The following is a 14,408-nucleotide window of genomic DNA, read 5'->3' on the forward strand; positions in this document are numbered from 1 at the left end:
TGCTATTTGCACTTACAAATCAGAAAGAAGGCAGATATTTAAAGCCAGTTTTCACGTCTATCGTAATTATGCATTTTTTGCGCATTCATTTCACTTGATAACGAATTTTACGTGTTACATTTTGCTCCACTTTAAACCACCGTATTTCGACAGCGGATGAAGGTTATTGGATAACTTTTTTTTTTTACTTTATCCATTTATCTGCCTTCGTGCGTACTTTGCCATGATTCGTTTAAAGTTCTGAAATGGGGGCTTCAAAATTCATCACTCCCGCTCCAGTCCGGAGTTATTTAAACGTGAATGGTTTTGCTCATAAAATCCCAGCAGTGCACATACAACTGGTACCATTAGCTGAGCCTTAATTTCAGCCCAATTAAATTTTTTTAGCGAAAGGAATTAATTGGTTTGCACAATTATCTAGGCTCCAGCTAAGGTTCGTCTTTCAAGCCTTGCTCAGTAAACTGCAAAATAGCTACAGTAAGATATTTATTCGAATGGTCATATTAATGGACACTATTCCGGACTAGCTCAAATAGGAACCGAGCACCAAGACCCTCACAACCGGCAGTTCTGTGGGCAGCCTTTTCGGACGTATTTGGACAGTCCGCCAAACATGATATTTTATCCACTCGTTTTGCTAATAGTCTTATATATGGTTTTGATAATATACTGCCGGACTTTGAAAATAAATGCTCTGAGGGCACTCATGCCACTGGGATTGTCACGTACTCATCGGTCAGTTTATAAAACTGGGCAATAAAAATTTAATATTTTCTCATCGCTCAGGTGTTTATAGATGCAATGGCAGATCACACTGATAAGGCATAGAAAACATACGATATTGCAGTTCCGTTGTTGCTAAGAATTATGATGAAATTTTCGCTGCGTTGACTACAGGTGTCATGAAATATATGAAATGTATTCGCAGTTGTGGATACGGACAACCATCAGCTATATAACGAACAGGCACTGCAGTATACTATTTATTTGTCGATATCTTGCAGCGACTTTTAGTTAAAATGTGCTCTACCTGTACGGGAATTACATGCTATGTGGTCGTGAGTCGTGCACGAATAGCCAATGCAGGAAATCTTGGTTCAAGTGCTGGTCCGGCACAAACTTCTATTGACGTCATACCATTATACAGATGATGGTTGTCCGTATGCGCAACTGTGATTACATTTCATGCATTCATATGGAAATGAAATTGTATCGGTTCTCCCTTCTATTCCTGTCTCGTATTCTTCGTGGAAAGAAGGATTGTCGGTATGCTTCTGTGTGGGCTCTAATCTCTTTGATTTTATCCTCATGGTCTCTTCGCGAGATATACGTAGGAGGGAGTAATATACTGCTTGACTCTTCAGTGAAGGTATGTTCTCGCAACTTTAACAAAAGCCCGTACCGAGCTACTGAGCGTCTCTCCTGCAGAGTCTTCCACTGGAGTTTATCTCTCATATCCGTAACGCTTTCGCGATTACTAAATGGTCCTGTAACGAAGCGCGCTACTTTCCGTTGGATCTTCTCTATCTCTTCTATCAACCTTATATGGTACGGATCCCACACTGTTGAGCAGTATTCAAGCAGTGGGCGAACAAGCGTACTGTTTTCGGATTGCATTTCCTTAGGATTCTTCTAATGAATCTCAGTCTTGCATCTGCTTTACCGACGATGAACTTTATATGATCATTCCATTTTAAATCACTCCTAATGCGTACTCCCAGATAATTTATGGAACTAACTGCTTCCAGTTGCTGACCTGCTATTTTGTAGCTAAATTATAAGTGATCTATCTTTCTATGTATTCGCAGCACATTACACTTGTCTACATTGAGATTTAATTGGCATGCCCTGCCCCATGCGTCAATTACTGCAGATCCTCCTGCATTTCAGTACAATTTTCCATTGTTACAACCTCTCGATACACCACAGCATCATCTGCAAAAAGCCTCAGTGAACTTCTGATGTCATCCACAAGGTCATTTATGTATTTTGTGAATAGCAACGGTCCCATGACACTCCCCCCGCGGCACATCCGAAATCACTCTTACTTCGGAAGACTTCTCTTCATTAAGAATGACATGCTGCGTTCTGTTATCTAGGAACTCTTCAATCCAATCACACAATTGGTCTAATAGTCCATATGCGCTTACTTTGTTCATTCAACGACTGTGTGAAACTGTATCGAACGCCTTGCGGAAGTCAAGAAACACGGCATCTACCTGGGATACCGTGTCTGTGGCTCTCTGAGTCTCGTAGACGAATAGGGCGAGCTGGATTTCACACAACCGTCTTTTACGAAACCCATGCTGATTCCTACAGAGTAGATTTCTAGTCTCCAGAAAAGTCATTATACTCGAACATAATACGCGTTCCAAAATTCTACAACTGATCGACGTTAGAGATATAGGTTTATAGTTCTGCACACCTGTTCGACGTCCCTTCTTGAAAACCGGGATGACCTGTAACCTTTTCCAATCTTTTGGAACGCTAAGCTCTTCTAGAGACCTACGGTACACCGCTGCAAGAAGAGAGGCAAGTTCCTTCGCGTACTCTGTGTAAAATCGAACTGGTATCCCATCAGGTCCAGCGGCCTTTCCTCTTTTGAGCGATTTTAATCGTTTCTCTATCCCTCTGTCGTCTATTTCGATATCTACCATTTTGTCATCTGTGCGACAGTCTAGAGAAGGAACTACAGTGCAGTCTTCCTCTGTGAAACAGCTTTGGAAAAAGACATTTAGTATTTCGGCCTTTAGTCTGTCATCCTCTGTTTCAGTACCATTTTGGTCACAGAGTGTCTGGACATTTTGTTTTGATCCACCTACCGCTTTGACATAAGACCAAAATTTCTTAGGATTTTCTGCCAAGTCAGTACATAGAACTTTACCTTCGAATTCATTGAACGCCTCTCGCATAGCCCTCCTCACACTACATCTTGCATCTTGCAGCTTGCATCTATGTCGACATGTATTCGTACTACCACAAATTTATTGCTCTATTCACTTTCTTAGTACCTTTTTAAGTAAATCATTTTACTTCACTGTTATAGTGGAGTGTTGTCTTAAATTCTCTGTTTGATGTTTGAAGTGCTTCCCGGTGTCTTCAAAGTTTTGTTCAACAGTTACACCTCACTTCATTATTCATCAGTTCATCAAAATAGTATCAAATTCACGTTTTGCAGGAGCCATTCTTCCTGCTGACTCAGTAATTCTTGAACTCAGATTATTTTAAAAACTATACAAAAAAGAACAAAAATAAGTTAGTCTAATCATGAAAATAAGGTAATTCCAAGTGAGGGCAACGGTAACGAAACATTGCAAATGTTTACTTACACATAGTTTGTCACTCGCATGCATATCGCTCGTTGAACTGTTGCTAGTTTTCAAATTGAGTAATTTGGCCAAAATTTGGGATAAATAATAAAAATGTGCTAAACCGTTGGCCCGGATCATCCGATATAATACCTTCTGTATGAAAAATGTGAAGAAATCGAAAAAGAAATTATAGTCGGAAGGACTGACTCAGCATATACCAAAGTCAAAACTACCTTCGGTGAAATTAAAGGCAAGGATGTTAACATTAAGAGTGCAACCGGAATTTCATTGTTACACGCTGACGAGACAGCTGATAGGTAGAAAGAGTACACTGAAGGCCTCTATGAGGGGGAAGATTTGTTTAATGTGATAGAAGAAGAAACAGGAGTCGATTTAGAAGAGATAGGCGATCCAGTATTAGAATCCGAATTTAAGAGATCAGATAAGGCAGAAGGGGACGATGACATTCAATCAAAATTTCTGAAATCATTAGGGGAAGTGGCAACAAAACGGCTATTCCCGTTGGTGTGTAGAATCTAGGAGTCTAGCAATATACTGTCTAACTTTCGGTAAAATATGATCCGCACAATTCCGAAGACTGAAAGAGCTGACACGTGCGAGAATTATAACACAATCAGCTTAACAGCTCATGCATCCAAGTTGCTGACAAGAATAATATACAGAAGGACGGAAAAGAAAAATGAGGATGTGTTAGATGATGATCAATTTGGCTTTAGGAAAGGCAAAGGCACCAGAGAGGCAATTCTGACGTTGCGGTTGAAGCAAGACTAAACAAAACTCAAGATACGTTCATAGGATTTGTCGACCTGGAAAAAGCCATCGACATTGTAAAATGATGCTAGGTGTTCGAAATTCTGAGAAAAATATGGGTAAACTATAGAGACAGATGGGTAATATACAGTGTGTACAAGAACCAAGAGGGAATAATAAGAGTTGACGACCAACAATGAAATGCTCGGATTAAAAAGGGTGTAAGACAGGGATGTAGCCTTCCCCCCTACTGTTCAATCTGTACATCGAAGAAGCAATGATGGAAATAAAAGAGATGTACAGAAGTGGATTTAAAATACAAGGTGGAAGGGTATCAATGATACGATGTGCTGAATAAAATGAACCCTTTAATGAGTACAGAATATGGATTCAGAGTAAATCGAAGAAAGACTAAGGTAATGAGAAGTAGCAGAAATGAGAACAGCCAGGTAATTAACATCACGATTGTTGGACATGAGGTATATGCTACCTGGGCAGCAAAATAGCCCATGACGGGCTGAGGAAGGAGGACATCAAAAGCAGACTAGCACTGGCAAAAAAAAAGGCATTCCTGGTCCAGAGAACTCTACTAGTATCAAATATAGGCCTCCATTTGAGAAAGAAATTTCTGATAACATACGTTCGGAGCACAGCTATTCTTTACTTATCTAAATGTTTTCGGCAATACATTGTCATTGCCCAGAAAAATAGTTTGTGAAATTTGGGCTGTTGGAAAAGCGGAAAAGAAGAGTATCGAAGCATTTGAGATGTGGTGCTACAGGCGAATGTTGAAAATTAGGTGGACTGATAAAGTAAGAAATGAGGAGGAAAGGAATATGTGGCAAACACTGACAAGGAGAAGGGACAGGATGGTAGGACATCTGTTAAGACATCAGGGACTGACTTCCATACTACTAGAAGGAGGTGTAGAAGGAAAAAAGTGTAGAGGAGACATAGATTGGAATACATCGAGCAGATAACTGAGGACGTAGGTTGCAAGTACTACTCTGAGATGAAGAGGTTGACACAGGAGAAAAATCCGTGGACGGTCGCAACAAAAAAAATTAATTACTGTCTTGAGTAAAAGTATCAATTGAAAAGTATCAAGTAAAAAAGTATTGGTGTCGATGTGAAGTGCTCCATACATTTTTGTGTCGCTAGCGGTTCCTAATCAAATTCGTTCCTCTGTGTGCTGATCTACAGTTAGTTTCCGCTGAAGAAGAGGAGTGTGTGTGTGTGTGTGTGTGTGTGTGTGTGTGTGTGTGTGTGTGTGTGTGTCTAGTGATAAGAAAATAATCAAGGGCAAACACAAGAACCGCAGTATTAGAGATACGGACGAAGTGAACGAGAGAGAAGTGGAATGAAATAAACAAAGATGCGGAGCGAGTGAGTAGAGAGGAAGTTAGAAGGGAGGCAGCGGCTGCGCTTGTGACGCAGTCCAGCACAGCTCGATGCGCTACGCTACGCATCCTTGACTCGCGTTTTCCGCGCCTCATCCCTAGAGCTGCTCTTGAAAGATCTCGAGGGAGCGGATCGCTGTCGCGAGGAATAATTTACGCAGAGCAGTGGAAACGCTGCTAACTTCTTCGCGCTGGGAGCTGCTCCGTGCCGGGTCGTTCATATTTCGTAGTCGTCTGTCGGGGACCCCCGGGACGGTGCGGCGTGGTAATGACTTCAAGCTCGTTGACGGGGGGCCGTATCGATTGCCGAAAAGTGACGCCGATGGCTGTGGCGAATGCGATCCCATGGACGTCGCCTCTCATCCCTGCTCTTATCCTGCCTATGGAGAGCTAGTCGGTGCAACGATTGTATGGCATTCAAAATCATCGATAATGTCAAATGAAATTTTACCACATCGCCACAATAACGCTATCATTCCATCGCTGGTAATTCCGAGAATTACTGCCATACTTGGAGTTTAGTTTACAGTTAGCATCAAAAGTTAGAACCTTTTTACTATCATCTTTGCTGGCTGGTGCAAACAGAACCGTACAACCAGCATGAAAATATTTAGTTAAATGTGTGACAAAATATTAGGATGAGCAATAAAAATGAGCAATACATCTTCAGGTTCTCAAGTATTAAAAGTTCATCGAGCTATTCTTTACTTACCTAAATGTTCTCGGCAATACATTGTCATTGCCCAGAAAAATAGTTCAATGGAACTACGGCTATATATAGAAAGAAATGGTACAGTATATTACAGGAGGTAACTGAAACAATCACACATTAAGGTCAACCGAAATGACACTTTGATTCGAACTCAGTATGACGCTGAAGTCACCGCAGTTAATTACAAAGGGCGGGATCACCACTGATGATAACACATGCTCTACAACGTGCTTCCATGCTCGTAACAAGCTTGTAAGGCGTCTTGTGGTAGGAAATTCCATTCCTCGGCCATGCGGTTATAGGCGTTTCAGTCTAGAACCGCGTGACCCCTACGGTCGCAGGTTCGAATAATGCCTCGGGCATGGATGTGTGTGTTGTCCTTAGGTTAGTTAGGTTAAAGTAGTTCTAAGTTCTATGGGACTGATGACCTCAAATGTTAAGTCCCATAGCGCTCAGAACCATTTGAACCATTTTTTGCATTCCTCCACCAGTTCTTTTGGTAGTTTCTGGATAGTCGCTGGCGTACGTGGATTTCCTGCAACACGTCCTCAACGCGTCCCATACGCGCTCGATGGCATTCAAGTCGGGGGAACTGGTATTTTAGTTTACTAACCGAAGATCTTCTCGTTTCTGCGCTCTTCGATGCAGTCGCGCATTGTCATCAATAAAAACGAAGTTAGGGCTGAATAGATCCCTGAAAAGATGTATGTAGTGAAGGAGTGTAAAATGACAATAACGTTGATCGGTAACTGTACCGTCTCGAAAGATTCGAGGCCAATCCATCCTTGGCAGCCTTATGACACCCCACGCAACACCGCTACAAAACTGTCATGTTCGACTTTCTGAACGTACCCTTACATGGCGAGGGGTAAGAACACGGAATACGCCCAGGAACATTGTCGAAATGGTTCAAATGGCTCTGAGCACTATAGACTTCTGAGGTCATCAGTCGCCTAAAACTTAGAATTACTTAAACCTAACTGACCTAAGGATATCACACACATCCATGCCCAAGGCAGGATTCAAACCTGCGACCGTAGCGGTCTCGCGGTTCCAGACTGTAGCGCCTAGAACCGCTCGGCCACCCCAGCTGGCAAGGTTGTCGACGAGCGGTCTAAGGCGCTGCAGTCATGGACTGTGCGGCTGATCCCGGCGGAGGTTCGAATCCTCCCTCGGGCATGGGTGTGTGTGTTTGTCCTTAGGATGATTTAGGTTAAGTAGCGTGTAAGCTTAGGGACTGATGACCTTAGCAGCTAAGTCCCATAAGATTTCACACACAACATTGTCGAACATGATCGTTATGTTGGTTCAGTTGTTATTAGACAGGATTTGTGATTGGTGTAGAGAATGGCAGCTAACTCTAAATATAGATAAATGTAAATTAATGCAGATGAATAGGAAAAAGAATCCTCTAATGTTTGAATACTCCATAAGTAGTGTATCGCTTGACACAGTCACGTCGATTAAATATTTGAGCGTAACATTGCAGAGCGATATGAAGTGGGACAAGTATGTAATGGCAGTTGTGGGGAAGGCGGATAGTCGTCTTCGGTTCGTTGGTAGAATTTTGGGAAGATGTGGTTCACCTGTAAAGGAGACCGCTTATTAAACACTAATACGACCTGTTATTGAGTACTTCTCGAGCGTTTGGGATCCCTATCAGGTCGGATTGAGAGAGGACATAGAAGCATTTCAGAGGCAGGCTGCTAGATTTGTTACTCGTAGGTTTGATCATCACGCAAGTGTTACGGAAATGCTTCAGGAACTGGGGTGGGAGTCTCTAGAGGAAAGGAGGCGTTCTTTTCGTGAATCGCTACTGAGGAAATTTAGAGATCCAGCATTTGAGGCTGACTGCAGTACAATTTTACTGCCGCCAACTTACATTTCGCGGAAAGACCACAAAGATAAGATAAGAGCGATTAGGGCTCGTACAGAGCCATATAGGCAGTCATTTTTCCCTCGTTCTGTTTGGGAGTAAAACACGGAGAGAAGATGCTAGTTGTGGTACGAGGTACCCTCCGCCACTCACCGTATGGTGGATTGCGGAGTATGTATGTAGATGTAGATGTAGACATATTGTCTGGGGGGACATAATGTTGCACGGGTGTACGTATCTCCAAATGTTTGAGTAGTGTATACTCACCAGTCAACGTTACTGTGACACTGTACTCTTTTCCGTCGTGCTTATTTTTACGGATGCATTTGGCTGTGCCTCCATTTCTATGGATATGAACGCATGTCTTCATCGACCAGCGAAGGTAGAGGAGGTCTTGGAACACGAGGATATTGGGCGAATCGTGCAGGCGAGACTTATTGTCCCGCGTCCATATGCAGCGACCACCATCCAGCACTTGTCATCAGCATTCTTAGAGGAACGGAACGCCCTACCTCAAGAACTCCTTAATAACCTTATGACCAGCATCAGAGCACGTGGCTGGGCATGCACTTCCGCCCGTAATGAACACATCCCTTTTAAATAGGTGTGTGTCCGAAACGTGGTGACATCATTGTACTCATTGCCATTGAACAGAAGTCTCATTTCTGTTCATCGACTGCGTATTTCTTTCAGTTACCTTCTGTACTACATTGTAGCAGTTCTCTCTACCTATGGTCCCAGTTTCATCGAAGTTCGGCAGTGGCACGTCATGCGAACGTTACTTTCGACGTTACGTTTTTGACACTAGTGTATATTTTACCCATACGACAGAACCCTGTTTTGTATCTTGGAAACACAAGCAAAACATTTGTACCTTGGATCATTGATAGACTTCTACCTATTCACTCGCTGACTTTTGTTTCGACTCAGTAATATTCTTTTAACCCCTTCTATTATGTCAGAGAACACGGATTTATGCTTTTTATTTTTTATTTTATCGTATGGCTAGGGCCCCCCGTCGGACAGACCGTTCGCCGGGTGCCGGTCTTTCAACTTGACGCCACTTCAGCGACCTGCAGTCGATGAGGATGGTAGGAGATGAGGACAGCACAGCACCCAGTCCCTGGGCGGAGAAAATTCCCCGACACAGCCGGGAATCGAACCCGGGCCCAGAGGAGTGACGATCCGTCACGTTGACCATTCATCTACCGGGGGCGGACGGGTTTATGCTGATGAGATGAAACATGATGACCATAGCCGTTTGCTTAATGGAGAGCCACCTGGTGAGGTTGCGGGTATGTGACACAGTAAATAAAGTACGTAAGCAATGAGAAATCATTCAAGTAACGATAAGGGAGTCAAACACGAAAATCGACAGACATAATCGACTTCGAGGAATGACTGATTTTTATGGCACAGTGTTTGGAGGGGAGCATCTCGGAAACGGTGAAGGCAGTCATTTCTTCGCGTGATACCTGCGCTGGAGGTGCCTCGCTCTATGTAGTAGGCTGAGTGCCTCGCTCTATGTAGAAGGCTGAGTGGGTAACACTCCTAATCACACCTTTTTGACTGTACCCAAACAGCATGATAGCTGACCTCCAATTACATGCTCCCACCTCAGCACTGCGTAACACCAAGCTGACTGGAGGACTGGAGTCCAGCAAGACCTCTTTGCCTGTTTTTCTTAAAAAACACGATCAACCGATGCGCTCTCTCCTTAACAGAGTTAATGATGGAATTAACAGTAGCCTTTCATAGGGGAATCTTTGTCAAGCAGACAAGATATAAGTTTTTATGGGAAACGAATTGCTTTGATGTGCGGTGCCTTCTTGTAAAAACAATACGGTGAACAACACTCTTTCCCAATCAGCACCTTGACTGCCACTAAAGCCGAGACAGCCAAATCTTTCTCCACGCGTGTCTTTATAACTCACAAGAACTTACCAAATATTACAGCGCTTTACGTTAGTTGCAGCGTCTCTCAGCGACTTCGATTATTGTCAGGAAGATGTGACCACGAGGTGCTTGATCGCATGACACTTCACGTGAGACGCGAGACAATTAGCGGAGATGCATCGCACGGGCTGCTGGGATGAACTAGCCGACGCCGAAGCCGCCCTCAGCGTAATACAGCACAAAGGAGTTTCTGGTAGCTTCTCAATACACATGTCGTCATTAACTTCACAGTCACTTTCCTACATCGTTTTTCCGTCGAACACTCAGTTTTCCGTCTACTGCCTTCAGCCAAAAAACAAGAAAGTGGCCTCAACTCATATTCTCGACTCACTGTGACCGAGTCATCGAGTCTAGAAGTATCCCGTCGGCCTTGTATTCCTTTTCCGGAGACAATATACCGTTAAGCTAGTCTCTCAAAGCCTTCGCACCTACTCCCTCATCTGGCAAATAATTTGAGCACACATCAGTTCATGACATTACTTACATGAACATAAAATAAATGTTTTCCACTCCATGGTCTTTGGTTCAAATGGCTCTGAGCACTATAGAACTTAACATCTCAGGTCATCAGTCCCCTAGAACTTAGAAATACTTAAAACTAACTAAAGTAAGGACATCACACACATCCATGCCCGAGGCAGGATTCGAACCTGCGACCCTAGCGGTCGCGCGGTTCCATACTGAAGCGCCTAGAACCGCTCGACCACCAGCCGCCGGCTCCATGGTCTTTCTTTAAGGTTGATCAAGTCGAGTTTACAATACCTCATTAATTATTCAAAAGTCAAGGTATACTGAGGCGAAATCGACCGTGCACCCGACCTCAGTATGATTTCACATATTGTCCGAGATCATCTGTGTAAAGTGGTTGAACGTCGTTGAAACCAGATGTAGACGACGAGTTACTGCTCCCCTACTCTTCGTCAGACAACATGGCGGTCGGAGGCTTTCTCACTGAGTAAAGCAAGATAGGTGGCCTTTTAGAACACACTGTTCCGCGCACATGGTGGAACATTGATCGTAAAACTTTGTTATCTTAAACACTTAATTTGTTTATTGAAACTAGTGCTTTCTTGCGTCGTAATATAATTGTAAGGAACAGCTTATGACCAGTAGGCTTCTTCTGGTATCTGCAGTGGAAGAAGTGGCTTTTGTTTGTGAGTATTTATTAAACAAAATCACTTGCTTCACTCCAGAATGTCTGTGGTTACTCTACATATCATGCGCTGATGTAAATTTCTCACAGATAGCTATAGCGCCTTAACCTTCCCTCTACTGGCAACGCCAGGTGGTCTAGTGGCTACTTCAGCCAGCATGAAAACTGAAATCTTACTCACTGCTACGCTTTCTGCAGTACTGCCCGAGCTCAATGAATGCTACTCTTACCTGCAGAAGCGATATAAAACGTAAAGCTGGAAAATAAGGAAATAAAATATGGTTTTCAAATAAGAGTACCTTACACAGTCCATTGCTTATTTCTTTTCAGACTGTGATATCTTGTAAGCAAAATCGCAATTTTGGAAACAATAGGATCACAGTCTTACAGTTTTTGGGAGCAGCTTGAACAATTAATGGCAGTTATTTTGTTTTGAGAGAGGACAAGTTACTCTCTCACCTATTTTTTGTATACGGAAAATTGTTGAAGATTTTGTTACAATCTTATGCACTTTGAGCGAGACTCTAGACAGGTAACGGCCTGAGCAGACATTGATGGAGCCTGGTAGGGTGCAAAAAGCATGACGTATTTTTAAGGTTCTTAGTTCACACAGGGTGTTTAAAAAATGACCGGTATATTTGAAACGGCAATAAAAACTAAACGAGCAGCGATAGAAATACACCGTTTGTTGCAATATGCTTTGGACAACAGTACATTTTCAGGCGGACAAACTTTCGAAATTACAGTAGTTACAATTTTCAACAACAGATGTGAAAGATACAGCAGACAACGCAGTCTGTGGGTGCGCCATTCTGTACGTCGTCTTTCTGGTGTAAGCGTGTGCTGTTCACAACATGCAAGTATGCTGTGGAGAACATGGTTTATTCCTTAGAACAGAGGATTTTTCTGGTGTTGGAATTCCACCGCCTAGAACACAGTGTTGTTGCAACAAGACGGAGGTTTAATGTAACCAAAGGACCGAAAAGCGATACAATAAAGGATCTGTTTGAAAAATTTCAACGGACTGGGAATGTGATGGATTAACGTGCTGGAAAGGTAGGGCGACCACGTGCGGCAACCACAGAGGGCAACTCACAGCTAGTGCAGCAGGTGATCCAACAGCAGGTGATCCGTTCGCCGTGTTGCAGCTGCGGTCCAAATGACGCCAACGTCCACGTATCGTCTCATGCGCCAGAGTTTACACCTCTATCCATACAAAATTCAAACGCGGCAACCCCTCAGAGCCGCTACCATTGCTGCACGAGAGACATTCGCTAACGATATAGTGCACAGGATTGACGACGGCGATATGCATGTGGGCAGCATTTGGTTTACTGACGAAGCTTATTTTTACCTGGACGGCTTCGTCAATAAACAGAACTGGCGCATATAGGGAACCGAAACGCCCCATGTTGCAGTCCCATCGTCCCTGCATCCTCAAAAAGTACTGGTCTGGGCTGCCATTTCTTCCAAAAAAATCATTGGCCCATTTTTCAGATCCGAAACGATTACTGCATCACGCTATCTGGACATTCTTCGTGAATTTGTGGCGGTACAAACTGCCTTAGACGACAGTGTGAACACCTCGTGGTTTATGCAAGATGGTGCCCTGCCACATCGCACGGCCGACGTCTTTAATTTGCTGAATGAATATTTCGATGACCATGTGATTGCTTTGGGCTATCCTAAACATACAGGAGGCGGCGTCGATTGGCCTCCCTATTCGCCAGACATGAACCCCTGTGACTTCTTTCTGTGGGAACACTTGAAAGACCAGGTGTACCGTCAGAATCCAGAAACAATTGAACAGCTGAAGCAGTACATCTCATCTGCATGTGAAGCCATTCCGCCAGACACGTTGTCAAAGGTTTCGGGTAATTTCATTCAGAGACTACGCCATATTGTTGCTACGCATGGTGGATATGTGGAAAATGTCGTACTATAGAGTTTCCCAGACCGCAGCGCCATCTGTTGTTGACAATTGCAACTACTGTAATTTCGAAAGTTTCTCTGCCTAAAAATGTACTGTTGTCCCAAGCACATTGCAACAAACGGTGTATTTCTACCGCTGCTCGTTTAGTTTGTATTGCCGTTTCAAATATACCGGTCATTTTTGAAACACCCTGTAGAAATGGCATGTTAGATGTTGAAAGCAACTGGCAGCGAGCCCATCCCTCAGTAAATCTGCTAGACAGGCCCACAGCCGTATAGGGCAGACAGAGCAGCCCCTAGTTGAGACAGGTCTCCAGCAGGACAATGCTGCTATACCTGCTTTGGCGCCAGCCGAAGGTTGGGCTGGGGGCGATGGACCGAAGGCATGCGCCTACACAGTGGAGCCATAAACCAAACATTGTGTGCAGAGCCACGCGTAACAAAAATTCACAAGTTTTTGTGTTTGGTGCTACTGCAAATAGGCCTGTGACTCACTTCCATCTGTCGCCTCGATTGTATAAGAAACGTTTACAGATAGAATATTTATGACACCTTATAGCTAGGACTAACGTGCTACAAGGCACAAGCGATTTAGATAAAGATTTTTAAGAGTGTATCTGTTCACTTGTTGCCACAGGAAGCGACGCGACTTCGAATAAAAACATCTTCTCCTTCCGCAAAAACTTAAAATAGCCAATAATTGGAGGTTTCTTTTTTTCCAGAGACGCAGGTTTCTTAAATCTTGCGCTGGTTCGACCTGAGTTTGTGCTGTCGTGTAGGAGAGGGTGATTTAGCGCCTCTAAAACCCTATGATTGGCCCAAGATGGGGTGAAGGCGTTCGTGCAATTTGCGGGAAAACTGAATTTTTTTATCTGGAGAGGTGCGAGGCACTCGGGTTCTGGACTTCGGTCTGGAACGATCTGCTGGTCGAAGCTCTGGCTTGTGTGGTTGGTGCTTGGGACCTGACGGACTTCACTTGCAAATAGTTAGACGGGAGAGCCTGTGGTGAAGTTCTTACTGTACCGACAGTGTGACTTCAAACAACTCGGACTACTCGTTTGCCGAAAGCACACTTATTCGTTTTTGGTTTACCAGTCTTGACTTTTGGTATACTTGAGCACTCTGTCGTATAAGTGAGCCAAACTGGCCCTTGGTACGACCAGCGAATGGGTGTGTCACACACTGATATCTACCGTGATTTCAGGGCTGTGGTAGGAAGTAAATTGCGATCTGTCTACCTGATCGCTAGACCCTGAGATTTTGGATTTCTTTCGTGGCCGAGATCGATCCATAGGTG

The sequence above is a fragment of the Schistocerca gregaria genome, chromosome 5 (assembly GCF_023897955.1).
Source record: "Schistocerca gregaria isolate iqSchGreg1 chromosome 5, iqSchGreg1.2, whole genome shotgun sequence".
Taxonomy (NCBI): Eukaryota; Metazoa; Arthropoda; class Insecta; order Orthoptera; family Acrididae; genus Schistocerca; species Schistocerca gregaria.